Here is a 15,147-nt window from a genome sequence, read left to right on the forward strand (position 1 = left end):
TTGTCATGAAAACCATGTATTTGCAGCTGTTCTTCACAAACCAGCTCCTTTTGAGGGTTTTAGGTTGGATATAGGTTTATAGGTGGCTAACACAACTGGTGAAGAGTAGGATTTTTAAGTAGAGGTTTAATCACTGTGGGTAGCCTATTAATAAAGATCATAGACTGTATATAAAGATGGACGACATGATGGCTCAACAAAAGTGAAGCCAAAGCGCCCTTGATTGATACCTGGTGGCTCGCTGTAGTACATGTCATACATCCTGCCTCCTCCATGTTAATGGGTGGGAAACGGACAAAACTAAACAGTGAAAGTACATGTTAAATAATGTTTTTCTAAAAAGATGGTGAGTCGGTAGCTCGCCAGAGCACCTCCAGATTAACCTCGGAAAGTAGAATGGCACAGCCGAGGTTAGTTGGCCAATTAACTTTCCACCAACTCGGACTGACTCATGCTTTGTCTATGGTACAGAAAAACTAATGCCATCCAATATTTTGCATGTATATGATTCAATTTTAACTCTGTACACCGATCAACAATTAAACAACATTTTATAACGCCACATGAATTAGAAAGAAATGTGGGCTGCAAGTAATTTCACATGACCCCTGGTTTAGAAGTTAATTCATCACTCCGAGCTGAATGAAGCAATCCTGGGAAAGCTAAACACGGCAAAAACAATAAAGTGATAAGCGTTTAGCTGTGCTGCAGTGTATCCTGTCTGTCAGCATGCTGGCAGAGCAGCTTTCATTAATATTTGTAGAATCGCACTGATACAGGCACATGGTGATTATAAGCCCAAATATATCTTTGAAACAAAATCAAAGAGGTTAGGATATTTCCCTGTTTGGAAAATATATTGAGAGGCTTATTTTCAAATAAAGAATATGGCAGAGTAAGGGAACATGTACATCTTTATTGTTCCTTTCACATTAAGGGTATTTTATCGTGTTTGCATTCAGAGGTTTACATTTGTGTGCATTTGTCTGTTAGTTATCTGCATTACATAAAATTGTACTGGATCACAACGAAACTTGATGGAAGGATGTTATCTCAGTCAGGGAAGGACCCATTCACTTTTGTTGCAGATCAGAGATCGGGATCAGAAGGCAGAGCTTTCTTTAACATTGTGAGATAGTATATTTTCTAAATTATTTTCACAGAGAAAAAGGCACATTTAAGGAAGTGATATCTATAAGTCTGAAAAATTTGGTGTAGCTTGATTAATTTTAAGGGGACTGTTGGGCCTTTGCGGAGGTATGCACTTTACTGGGTGGCATTCTGGTTTTTAATGTTATGCTGATGAAAGCATATCTTATCATGAGGTCATTTTGAATCAACTAATGAATTAATGATAGTGCAGGAAATGGGTAACAGTCTTCCAGTGAGAATCTCCAGTTAACAGTGAGGAAACTCCATCAGCTTGATGACATAACAGCTAACACCTGGGTCAAGATGGCTAGTCTTCGCTGAAAAGAATTTAACAGATACACCAGTGATTCAGACCTGCAGGTCTACGTTACTTCGATAACGTAAGAGCTCATGAACACTTGTGGAGTGACAGGGCGAGCGGCCTCTCTGCTGTAAGCGACAGCACCACAACTGATTTAGACTTTAACCAAATGGTCTTTTGATTCGAAAAGCAACTTCCATCTTTTAATTCCAGGCAATATAGTCAAAGTACAGTGAAATATTTTAGGACTTTGTCAGAAATGTCCAAGACTTGTCATCAGCAGAATAGCCCCTGAACGTTATTTCATATGGTGTTTATTTGGTGTGTAGGTGTCGAGAATAGAGTATAGAGTAATCCCGTAATTCAGTGCCACTATATCCCCATAGATATCACTATATGAACGATAACGACAACCAATTTTAATTCAGGGGCTTCGGCATACTAAGATAAGTTTCACCAAACTTGAATTAATAGGTAAACAGATCTTTGTGCAGCAGCAGTGGTGCGGCTTCAGGATGTCAGGTGAAGGGACTGGAGTTTGATACTTTTAGAAAAAACATTGTTCTTCCTAGAAAATATGGAACCAAATTCTATCTACCCTATAACATGCTAGTTACTGACAATAGCTTTGACAAAATCTCAACTGTGAAAAGAACCTTGAGGGGATTAAATAGATGTAAAATAATAAAACAACTCATAAGAACGTTTACAGTAAATGTCATCGGCGGACTAGATGTGATGAAAATAAATGTTAATACCATAACAACACTTGATCTAACCATAATGACATCCCAAACACCCACACAACTAACTCATTAATCATATTTATGAGAGAAAAGAGACAAACATGTTCATGTCAAACTGGGGATTCTGGTGAACCCTACGGCACTGTTAACAATAAAAATGATTCCCATCTGGTGAGCTTCAAAATCCAAGAGACTGAATCAATCTTCCTTAATGGTAAGGTCGTGTTGGCACAAAGTGGACCGAATGATTACATCTGTTTGGGTGTTTGCTCTCTCAGATGTTGAAATCGTATTGGACGCTTCAAAGCCGTGTAATGAGTGTAATGCCCAATGCACAGTCAAATAATATCCACCAACAGAACTGCTAAACAATGTTAAGTGTTGACAAATCAGACTGCAGCATTGTACTCATGATTGCAGTTGATTTGGTAAGATCACAGATAGTGTTACAGCCCAACATGAGCACACTGACACACTACACATGCTGTCTATCCTGTTCTGATGACTGTTACAGTGAGAGTGGCTCAACATATATTCTCTGACTGGATTTGAAGTTTATGTTCTATAGCACGTTTCATTTGATAAGCAGAAATTCAATGTGCTTTAAGATAAAAAAAGCAAAGATACAAAACAAATACATGACTTAACATTTGAGTTTGAAATATAAAGAATAAGAGGAGATATATATATATATATATACACAGTATATATCATAATTAAGTGAAAACAATGTAAATAACCTATTTCTAATAAAAAAGACATGAAGCATGAATCAGTATAGAGGTAGTCTTTCATCGTACACTAATTAAAGCTTGCAAAATGATATAATATCAGAGAGTGGGTCCATAATAAGCATGTAGGTAATATAGGAAGGAGCCAGAAGCATTAATACATTTAAAGACAATAAGAATAATTTGATTTACTGGGAGGCAATTCTAGAGAAGTTAAGAAAACATGATACTGGTGCATTAAACCCTTGGAAAACACTTAAAGATCTGTGTCACTAGTGTGATTTTCTAGATATTTACAATCTAACCAGGTTTCAGGAAGAATAAGGATCAAGTATTCACAGTCTGATTCATGAGCCACAGGTCAGAAGAGGTAATCAGAAATGTCTAACAATAACTTCAGTAGAAAGCATTGACTTGCTGCCACAATTCATCATTCCTTGGGAGTATGTACAATCCATGAGGTAAAAAACAGTGCCGCTAACATTCCTTCATAAATTTAAATTGTGGAAAAAGTATTAAACATTGAATAGGTGCAGTTTTCAGGACCAAGATCTGGACTAATAATTTCCCCAACTTGAGCCATAAAAAGTTTAAATCCCACTTCACTGACCCTTTCCAAGTATTGGTTGATTTATAGTGCAGGTCAAATGAGGGAGCAACTTCACACATGCTGTGCATCATTATCAGTTTCCCAGAATAACACTGACATGGAATTACTGTTAAAAATTGCTAAAAATAAAATAGCTGTGAGTATAACTTGACGAGTTAATCAATGATATTTTATTATATATTACGGTTAAACTCAGATTGGTTGTGAGATGATGTAGATGGATGAAATGACTGCTCCCCTAAATTGAAGCCAGAGCATCTAGATCGCCCCCTGGTGTCTAGCTGCAATGTAAAAGGTACCATTGTTGGGGTAAGTTTGGTTTTGATTAGTTATTTGATGCTCAAAGATTGGGTGAGACATTATGAGTGATAGCTGATACTGAATTGCGATTAAATGAGGGTGTGTATCTTGATGCCATGGCTCCATTGTGAATGCGCAACTCTAGCTACGAAAGACAGAAGTATTCCTTGATAGTTTGGCTTTATTTCTGGATAGGTAGAGTTGTTTAATCATTCTTTATATACACCATTGTTAACCTCTGGGTGTACAGTGACAGACTTCCGATCAGTACACAGACTATGTAAGCCATCCAACGCCGTTTCCTGTTTCTCATAATCTTGATTCAAGGGAAGTCAATGTATTTTGTTAAGAAAATAATGTAATGTCATAGAGTTTTTCTTACCTGCTTCACATCATACGCCATTATTTGACATGTATCTATCAATCTAGGCTCCACCAAAAGGAAAAGTAAAACATGCCTCAATTACTTTTCAGGGCATTTTTCCTTTCTGAGGCTGTCGAGTTTAAGCATTAGCAGGAAATTACTTTCACATGGAGGCAATGTTTGCCACATTTTGTCAGAATATCTTTCCATGATATTGACAGCATCATCTCTTTTGGAGGGACTTCTCATAATCTTACTGGAACACCCTGCCGGTTTGGAGATGCGTGTATCTGCATAATAAACACTAACCACCATGAGAATATTATCGAAAGAGCAAAAGCCGTAGAAAAATAAACCCTACAGGATTTCCCCTTCAAGTAAAACCATCTGTTGTTGTCCTCTACAATAAATGAACCCTCTCTTGCAACAGCCTTTGCCTTTGTGACATGTTTTGTACTCTTCCATCTTACTTGCTAAAAGATGAATTGGTTTTTAACATCTTTTGAGCACAGACTCTTTCAGGAAAAAATAAAATAAAATATATTTGTGTTTTCCCATATATATTTTTAATCTATGAATTAAGTTTGGTTCTGCTTCTGAAGCAGACAGAATATAAATACCTTGAATTTAATAATTTAAAAAAAGTGCTTTAAACAATCAACTTCATTTACCACTCTATGCCTACTCATCTCATTTCATTCAGGGAAACAGTGTTGTGTGATAATAAAGTTCAGATGTGCAGTCTGGCTCTGGGCATTTGAACAGCCTACTGCATGTGACCTAATACTGCAAACATTTGGCTGAGTGACAGGTTACATGGTGTCTTATAAAACACTGTTAAACGTTGGTGGTACTTACAATAAGGAACTAGGAACTGAAGCATTCGGCATCTCAACATGTTTCCTGTCTCTCAGACACATGCACAAAACATGTATTACTAGACACCAATCGGTTTAATAATACCAATGTAAACAAATGCTTTACAATGCATGAAATTATTGACATTACTACATCTGTACTGACTGGAGGTTAAGTCACAGATGCAGTCTGAGCTTCTCCTTTTCATGGTAATCGCTCTACTAACTTCTTTATATTGACATTCATGCTCACATATGGTGCAAAACTATGCTGCTCTCAGGAGATGTTGATGCAATGCTATTACACATGGAATTCACACAATGATTCCAACATTTACCTCATTTTCTGTCATCAGCTTTCGAGTCTTGGATGAAAATTACAATCAGTACGTCTCAACAGAGGTTGGCCCTGGACCACTATGTCACAACCCCATCACTGTGACACCTGCAGTGAAACCAGACTGGCTGTTGTGAACATTTCTTATTTTTGACTGAGTCGTTTGTGTTTGTCTTTTGCTCTTTTTGCTCCTGATCATTCTGATCAGGGTTCTGTCTAGTATGTGACACACTGTTTTTTTTAAACCATAATCATAGAAAAATGTCTGTGTATGTATGTTGGCAGTATAAAACTGGGTTTTTAACAGGATTAATCAAAATTATATTATCAAAAGTTATATTTTCCAGATAATGAATCCTTACATTTTCACATATTCTTTGACTTAAGTGTTCTCCTCCATGAACCAGATTTGCTCTTCTGTAGTTGCTGAAATGCAGATTGCCATTGTTCTTTCTGCTTTGGCAGCTTAAAAGTGTCTCACATCCAGCTTTAAAGTGTAAGTGTAATCTAATGTAACATAACATCTGTGGTGCGTATGATAAAGCATGGAGCTGCTTACCTCAAAAGTAAGTAAGTGCCAAGGTCCTCCATAGTTTGAGCTCTCACATCTGGCCTTTACAGCTACAGGTCGAAGTTTCACTGCTGTGGATTCAGTAGACTTAGAACAGAACATCATTGTAACTCAAAAAATGTATTTCTGAAATATTTGTGACTACTGCTATGACCTGACCTCATCTATAGTGATAAAGAGAATTGCTTTAAATCTAGGACATCCAGGTACTTTAAGTTTGCATGTAGTTTTATTATTTCAGTTTGTGGGTTTAAACAGCTAGTCAATGGCAGAAGATGTATTCCTGTACTTCACTGTAAAGTTAAAGTACAGATACCACACTGTAAAAATTGTCAGATCCTGGATTAGCAGCCTAAATGCATTATGTTTAACCAGTTTTACTAAGTTAATTTATCGATCTGCTGGTTATTTTCTAGATTCATCCATTTATGGTTTGGTTTGTAATACATAAGAAAATGAAAGAAATGCCTTTTACAAATACCCAGAGCTAAAACTGACCCAATAAAAGGGTTATTCTTGTTTAGTCAGAACCCGAAGTAGGGATTGGTGGGGTTAAATAACTGAAAAAGCATCAGTATCATATGATGAGCCATCCATATGCATAAACAATCTGTATCCAGCAAGTAAATGTCTATAAATAAAATAAAAAAGTTTCAGCCTCCTGACCCGGAAAAATATGGAAAATTAGTGAACGACTAAACAGATATAACAGCAGACATACCTGAATATAAAAGGTAAATTTTTCTAAGAGGAAAATAATCTATGATACTCCGATGTGAACAGTCAGCCTCTATCACATCATCTTGCTCTTTAACTGCTTCAGAGGCAGACTGGTCTATAAGCATCTTAGCTTAAATTAGCCTCTTAACCAACTTATAGTCAAAGAGACTTCTATATTTTTTTGTGGTTAAACCTTTTCCACCTGAGGTTGTTACAGTAATTGTTTTTTATGAGTTGACCTTGTCTCACATCCTCACATAAGATAAGTAGATGATGAGGGACCTGCCACTGCTGCTCAACTTTCTGTGGATGTATCTGAAACTGATGGCCACATTATTTGTGATTTTTCCCGGGTAATATTAATAGATAATATAACATAAATTTGCTTCATTATGATTGAAAATATTATTCTCTCTTCTTGGTTAACATGTCCTATTTAACCCTCTGAAAATGATTGTGGATCATCTAGCATTAATATTTTGGTATTTTGAAGGCTATTGGCGTTTTTTAACCTAGTTTTTATCAAGCTTGTGGCAGGCTCTACCTCTCTCTATATTTAGCCTCAAACTTTTCACCAAATTTCCAAGATCAGACCTATCACCAATCAGAGAAATAAATGGTGACAGTAACAAAATACCCAAACAGACCAAAGTGTGCAGATATTTGTTGTTCTTTTAAGATTAAATATACTGTGTAGTTAATTTAATACGATCTCAATGTTGGATTCAACAAACCTATCAAACCCTCCGTATGTTGGATAAAAGGTTCAGATTGGTCTGACTAGTTTCGCATTGGAATGCAGAGACTCAATCTAAACAACATATTTGCCATTGGTTTAGTGAGTCTATTCCATTATTTGACAGAAACTGTGCTGTTCATGATAATTCTTCTCAAGAGGTTTACACAACTCTGGTTCATGCTCCAACACCGTGGGTGGTGGTAATGCACCTCAAAGCTGGTTGCCAACCACCAAACTACATGAAAAAGATGAAACAGCCATTTTCGTGATGGATAGAAATCAGCCTGAAAGGGAGGGTGGCCAAATTCATGTACGAGAGCTAATAAACATAAACAAGCTAATTGGTCTGATGCCTAATTTGTATCACATGGATTTTAAAACCGCAAGCAAATTATAGCAAACATGTTATGCTAGCTTACTTAACAGTGAGGTCAGTGATGACTCAATGCAAAATGACTGCATTGTAAAATAACACTCAATGGGTGTTAATGAAATTGAGGGCCATTTCATGACGTTAACCTCTGCTAGCTAATGTTGATAGATATGTAATTTGACACTGTAGGACACTATGATGCAAATTAATTTAAGTTATCAGTGCCAATGTGCTCAGAGCTAGCTAAATGGCTAACCGCCTTCAATCTGCTGATATGAGCCTAATTAAATAGCTGTGTGTCGTGCTCACCTTGCTGTTGAGAAGCTGTTTTCCCACAGTTCCTCTGTTCTCTTTCTTTCTTTTCCTTTTTTTTAATCTCTCTTGTCTTTTCATATACTCTGTTTTTTATCTGGTTTTGGGGAAGACATGACTCACATCAGCGTCTGCAGCCTCCAGCTTCTCCATCATCACATAGCTGAATTAGCAGCTGAGTGCAGGTGTGCTGGGACGGACCAAACCATTTGGCAACACTTGTTAGGGGTGAGGGGAGCCTAAATGAACATACCCTACTTTATTTAATGTCTCATACAGAGTTCAGTCCCTTAACCATTTTATTCGGTCAATTTAATTTACTTATAACAGTAATTCCTTTCAAAATTGAAAGCAAAAACAAACTTCTCATTCCTGGCTTTTCAGGGGCTTTCCCTCAGCGGGGTCCTGAGTAGTAAGACCAGCATCCCCCCCTCTCTACAATGCCCCTGCTGGTCAGACACATTCAAATGTTACTGAATAGATTCTAGTTGTGTTTTTCCAATTGCCATGGACCAGATGGTACAATGATTGATTTAATTATAGCAAAGTATCTGCCTCTCCCAAGAAAATCCTGAGAAAACATGTGGTCTGAAATACCTCATGAGGACAAATCAGAGAAAATATTTAGGCCTACCATTCATCCATCAAATCCCAAAAAAGCATGTTCTCTCACACATACCCACTGCTGAGCCTTGGAACACAGCCCTCGCTCCTTAGAGCATGGATCTTAGTTCCTCTAATGTATGATTTAAAAGACCGAACTCCTCTGTAATATGTGGCTACCTCTCTCTGAGTCTTAAGAGGTGATGTAAAGGCTAAACCACTTCCAGACAAACACCTCATAGGTGAATGAGGAGACCTGGCTCGAGAATGTTGTACTCGCCCTCTTAAAAGTCTTATTCTTGGCCTTGACTTCTGCCCACTCAATTTTTCATTCACGCCTCTAAACTTATGTCTGGGTGCGAGCATATATCGAGGAGGACAGCAACGCTGCAGCAGAAAGATATAGACAGAGTGCAATGTCATGACAAACCAGAGTAAAATGATTCTTTCATTTCCCAGGACCCCATTCTCAAAGGTCGATGGAGGGATCGGCCTGGTAAAACATATCGCAACAAAGACAGACGTGACTCCACGGCCAAAAAACACAGGTTAAATCTCACATGTACCCTTTCATAATGCTGTCGATGAATATACTGGTAATAACTGATCAAAATCGAGCAGGAGCTGGTAAGTCCTTTCAAATGGTCCAACTTCTCTTCCATCCAATACTAGCTCATTCTAAGGGAGTCTGGAGAGAGGTACACAAGATGTCTGGTGTGTCGCACTTAAGACAATCGTATGCCTCTTTATGGCATTATCCGGCTATAAAGGGGTATACAAGATAATTGATCTGAGTCTTTATGTATTTTTCTGAACTTGTGAAAAACTATAATTTGTAATGGGAACTCTTTCTCGCTAAAAGCATTGCTGGGACACTGGTGATCTGGTTGTTCTATTGTAACTGCTAAATTTTCATTCTGATTGTTCTAAATGGGTGTATTTATCACAGGTCTTTGGGAATTTTGTAACTCAAAGTAATAATACTGTGTGTTTGTATATGTTTTAGTGAATTAAAACTTTAATTACCAAAAAGATTATAATCAGCATCGTTTTGAACATTATACAGAGCCGGAGGCATTTTGAATTACACAGGCAGGCTAATTTGGCACAGAGAAGTGGATTACAGCAACTCCAGTATTGGAACTCATTGTGTACTTTTCTTGTATATTTACAGAGTTTCAACACCCTGTGCTTCAGTGTCGGACTTGCCCTTGGTTGCTTCAGCTAAGTTTTCCTTTGTGTCACCAACTCTGGCCCTGCCTGGATAAGTAATGGCACATTTCCTCAGTTATCAGGTTGTGTAAATAGTGTCATCTGTCTTTCAGTGGGCTCACAATGGCTGTGGAAACAATTTAATCTTAGCATGGGAAAGGTAATATATAGCTGGCCTGGAGGGCAGTGGCATGGCAACTGTAATATTTTGTAGGTCATCACCAGAATGTAAAGAAGTTTTTTTTTTTATGATGAAGACAAGATATCTCTTAGTAGGGATACACTTTAACTTGGGGACATCACATTTTAAGTGCACTTCTGTATTGAACCACTTCTGTATCAGCCATTTAACAGCAGTGTATTATGTCAGGATGCCCTGCTCTCTCACATTGATACTTAGAGCAGAGATGTTGTATACAAAAATATAAAAACTATGGTACGGTAGAGGTTATTTTGTAATAAGTGTACAGTTGAGGAAACAAATTACTGGGCCCATTCTGGTAATTCTTGGAATGAGTATTTTTTCTTATATATTACTTCATTGAAATAAAAACAAAGACTAATTCCTGGATATTAATCTATTAGACATTTGAAATGTTTTAGGGCCACTGAATGCAGTAGTGTTGCCTTCCCTCACTGCAGAGCCCAGACAAGATAAGGAGTTATTACTTTAAACAAGAAGTCCAAAGTATTTTCTCACAAGTCTGATGCCATTTCTTGAATATCTTTTAACAGCAATCATGTGCCTAATAATAGAGCCAAAGATAATAAAAGGAGGGAGATGGGAAAACAATGAGTAGATTGGGGATATTCAATTAGCAGAAGATCCTCACAGGACATGCTGTGTATGAGAGAATGGTTAGGGGGATTTCGCCTCATGGGTCCTGGAGAATTAAGTAAAGTCCATTTGTTATATATTTCTGAATTCCCTGGTAAATGTTTTCCAGCCTTTTCGGGTGCATTAGTGAAGAATTCATATCAGCTGTTTTCACAGCTGCTCTTCTGAGAGCCTCGGTTCACAGAAATTCATGGTATCCAAAAGTGAAATTTGAGAATATTGTAAGAATTTGTAGAGCTGCAGGGAAGCAACAAGCCAGGACATGTACTATTGGAATGAAGAAAAATATATTTATCTATCTATCTATCTATCTATCTATCTATCTATCTATCTATCTATCTATCTATCTATCTATCTATCTATCTATCTATCTATCTATCTATCTATCTATCTATCTATCTATCTATCTATCTATCTATCTATCTATCCATCCATCCATCCATCCATCCATCCATCCATCCATCCATCCATCCATCCATCCATCCATCCATCCATCCATCCATCCATCCATCCATCTATCTATCTATCTATCTATCTATCTATCCATCCATCCATCCATCCATCCGTCGGTCTCTGTAATGAGGTACAGTTTATGTAAGCGTGGAGCTGTGAAACAGGAGTTCTTTGTTGGAAGCTGATCTCACTTCTTCCATCAATAAAATGTGCCCTCTGTGAAAGGAAAGAATCCCACGTCCAACTCTATTTAAAAAAAAATAAGCAGATCAGGCCTCTTGGATTAACTCTGACATTATAGCAAGAAACTAATGTTCATGGCAAACAGAATATAAGTGAGATTCATAAAAGTCTTTCTTATTCGAAATCAACCTCCTGGATGAATTTTGTAATGTAAAGAGCTACATTTTGTGGATACGATCAATCATAGTTGAAATTCCCAGACATTTTGGCTTTTGCTATCAAAGTTTTTTTTAAAGTAAAAATATGCCCTCATGATTCATGTCTTTGAACTCCAAAAACAAAAATCCCTCCATTGTTTCTGGTAAATACTGTTTCTACTCAAGATGAGGAGGCCTGAGCCATATGGTCCCTTTTAGATTCAGAGTCACTCTGTCGAATAATAAATCAATCTTAACTGTACTAAATTCCTGCATGACTGCAAATCCCATCACGCTCTCCATCATCTACATGCAAGTAGATCGTACTCAGCTGATGCGCTCATCCCAGAGGCGTCAAAACACATCGAGATCCAGTTTAGCCATTATCTTCCATCCATCATTACAAACAGCATATCATTATTTAAGAATACAAGGTAGATGTCCAACAAGGACTAACATTGTATCTTTCGTTACTCTATTTGTTAACGAACTATTCATTATAGTAATAGTAACATCATGTGTCCCAAAGAGGCAAGTTTATAAGATAAATGTGTCAAATTTCTGTCTCGTGTGAGATACAGTGGTGGAAGATGTACTTGGATCTATCAATTAAGTTAGTAAATATACAATATTGCAAAATGTTTACCTGAAATTCATCTATTACAAATTAATCTTAAGTTTAAGTGCACAAGATAATTTGTTTAAACTACCCTGATAATTTGCTAGTTTGTGACGCTAGTTTGAACTCATTTGAGGTTCAGCCGTTATTCTCAACATGTAGTGTTTCCAGTTAAATTTAATATTGGGTCTGGAAGTGATTGTTGTAAAGTTATTGTCAGAAATGTGTCATGTCATTCCCATTGTTCATTCTGATGTTGTCTGTGTTTTTATATGACTGGACAGCAGTGTCTAATAGGGCACTAAAATCGCTGTTGACAGGCTATGAATTGAATAGTAGCGCCCCCACCTGTTCAACAGATGTCGTATGCCTTGGGATGTATTTGTTAACATATAGCACCTTTCATACATGCAATGCAAACTGCTTTATAATATTGAATTAAAGAAAAATACAATAGTAAAACAGAAAAAATAAAGTTAATAAAATTCGAATGAAAGATCCAATAAAATAAAGATAAATGAAAATGGTTAAAAAAAGACATAGAATAAAAAGAGATCCTCAAACTGTACAAGAATTCTGCCTAAAAGTAGTAGCATAAGTGGGTTATTAAATAAGTTATTATTAGTTATTAAATAAGTAAAAGCACTTCGCTAATGGTCCCTTTACTAACATGAGCCTCAATGCTTAAATCAAGTATATAAACAAGTATATATATATTTTTTTTAAAGTCAATAAATAAAGTCCAAAATGTTTGGATTTTATTTTTCCTGATTATTATTGAAACATCTTATTTTTGTGTAACTTAGATCATTTTATGCTATCACTATACTTTCCTGGAAATTAACAAATTAATGAATGAACAAATCAGTGACTGTTTCATATTTGATTTCATTTGCATCTTAACTTGTGTTTCTGTTGTTTCATATCTTATCTCCAGTTCAAATGTTTTATTTCTTAAAGTTACAGTGCTTATACTGCTGATGAATACCGTAAACAAATTACTATACATTATGTTTTATTGTTGAGGCCAACAGAAAAGAAACACTCCCGGCCTAATAAAAAATTATTATTCAAATTTTTTTTCATCTCCAGAGCCCCACATCTCTCAGAGACTTTTTTATTCCCAGTCATGCCAGCTGAGGATACTTGGATGTGTGATGTTGTACAGAATAACTCAGATAGACAATAGTTGGACCAGCCTCTGACAGGGCTGATGTCCACCACAAGAAACAATGGACCTTTATCCTTGCCGACAGTGTCACATGTCACAGCCGAAGAAAACTGCAGGTGTAAATAATAACCGTAATAGAAATTCAGTGTTCTCGCTCCATGGTGGGGATACAGAGCTGGATCACTGCTAAAACTTTATGATTTGTCTGAATAAACCAGAGCCAACATTATTTTTATTTGTTACACCTGTGTTTTCTCTCCTTTGACAACTTTAAACCATCTGCGTTAACAGCTAAACAAAAGAAGTGATACGGAATCGTGGAAACATTTTCAACTGGATGAGTTCACACTCTTTGCTGGAGTTTGGGCGACCAACAAAGAAGCATTTACCAGACCACACTCTGACACAGACAATGTTCTGCAGGCGTGTTGCAGGGAATGAGCTAATGGCTAACCTCATTCAGAAGGAGAACTCGTGAAGGAGAGCCTTGTTTCCCCAGCGGAGCTGCTGGCACATTAGAAATTGTTCCTAATGTCACTTTATCTTGAAGAACCACAGTAGAACCGATTACGAATATGGCACAAGAAAGTGAAGAAAACACGGACCGCAAGACATTTCCAGTCTTTCTGTCTGGCCTGCAATGAAACAACAGAAATGAGCCATGCGTTTCTGTGCAGGCTATTGCACTGAAGTTTGATACAAGACAGGAACTGCTGTGTTTGAAAGCCATGCATACACGCATGAGGAGACGTTCAATTCATCAGTGTGGCCCTCTAAGGGATGTTATAAAAAGTAAAAGGGCCATTGATAGAAAAACAGGTTACCTTTGCACCTGGGGTTTACAAGCCCATTCCAATATGGTGGCGACGTTGATGCACAATCCAGCAGACAAGCATCATCTATAACTGTCAACTGGAGCTGTATCACTAATCAATACCTTAACTCCCATTAGGAGTGTCATTACGACATGAGCCTTTCTCATGGATGATTCCTTGACTGTGACCTTGTGGAAAGATTTTTTATGATGTTATCGCAATTATTCTCCCATCACAGGTGTTTTTACTTCCATTCAAAGTCTCAGCTCTTTCCATGGTCGGAATGTGAGGTTTCTTAGCATTAGCGGTAACATTTGGACTGAATTTAATAGACTGGTTTTCTTTCCAATAAAGTTAAACAGCTTCATATTAAAATTATCCATGCAATGCACTCATTCACAATGAATTCATTAAACAAATAGCTTCCCCCTGTCTACAAAAAGAGGTTGAGCTGTTTCATCATTTATTTTATGCTTGTAACGTTTGGACTAAATATCTCACATTAATCTTTGGAAAACATAACGTTTTTTACAAAAATTACGGATTTATTGTTTTTATTTCCGAATGTATTGTCTAACAGGAAGGAAGATGATAACTTGGTGATAAAAAAAATGGGGTGACGTTTGGGCAAACATCATATTCTTCAGTTTCTCCCTATAAAAATGTTGTATAGATCTGTAATTATGCGATATTATTACATGTGTATTTAAAAACGATAAAATACATTATTGACTGTGTAAATTAAGTGTTTAGCAAGAGATATTTTCTCTTTGAGTTTCCATCCATCCAATCCACAGCTGAACTGTTTCAGCTATAAATATAGTTACTGTTTGAGCAGACAAAAAATGTAAAATCAGTCGATATCGAAGTATCACATGAATTTTTTTTTAATATATATATCATATTAGATATTGATTTTTGCCCTGCCCAAGCATGAATTATT

The sequence above is a fragment of the Platichthys flesus genome, chromosome 4, assembly GCF_949316205.1.
Source record: "Platichthys flesus chromosome 4, fPlaFle2.1, whole genome shotgun sequence".
Lineage (NCBI taxonomy): Eukaryota > Metazoa > Chordata > Actinopteri > Pleuronectiformes > Pleuronectidae > Platichthys > Platichthys flesus.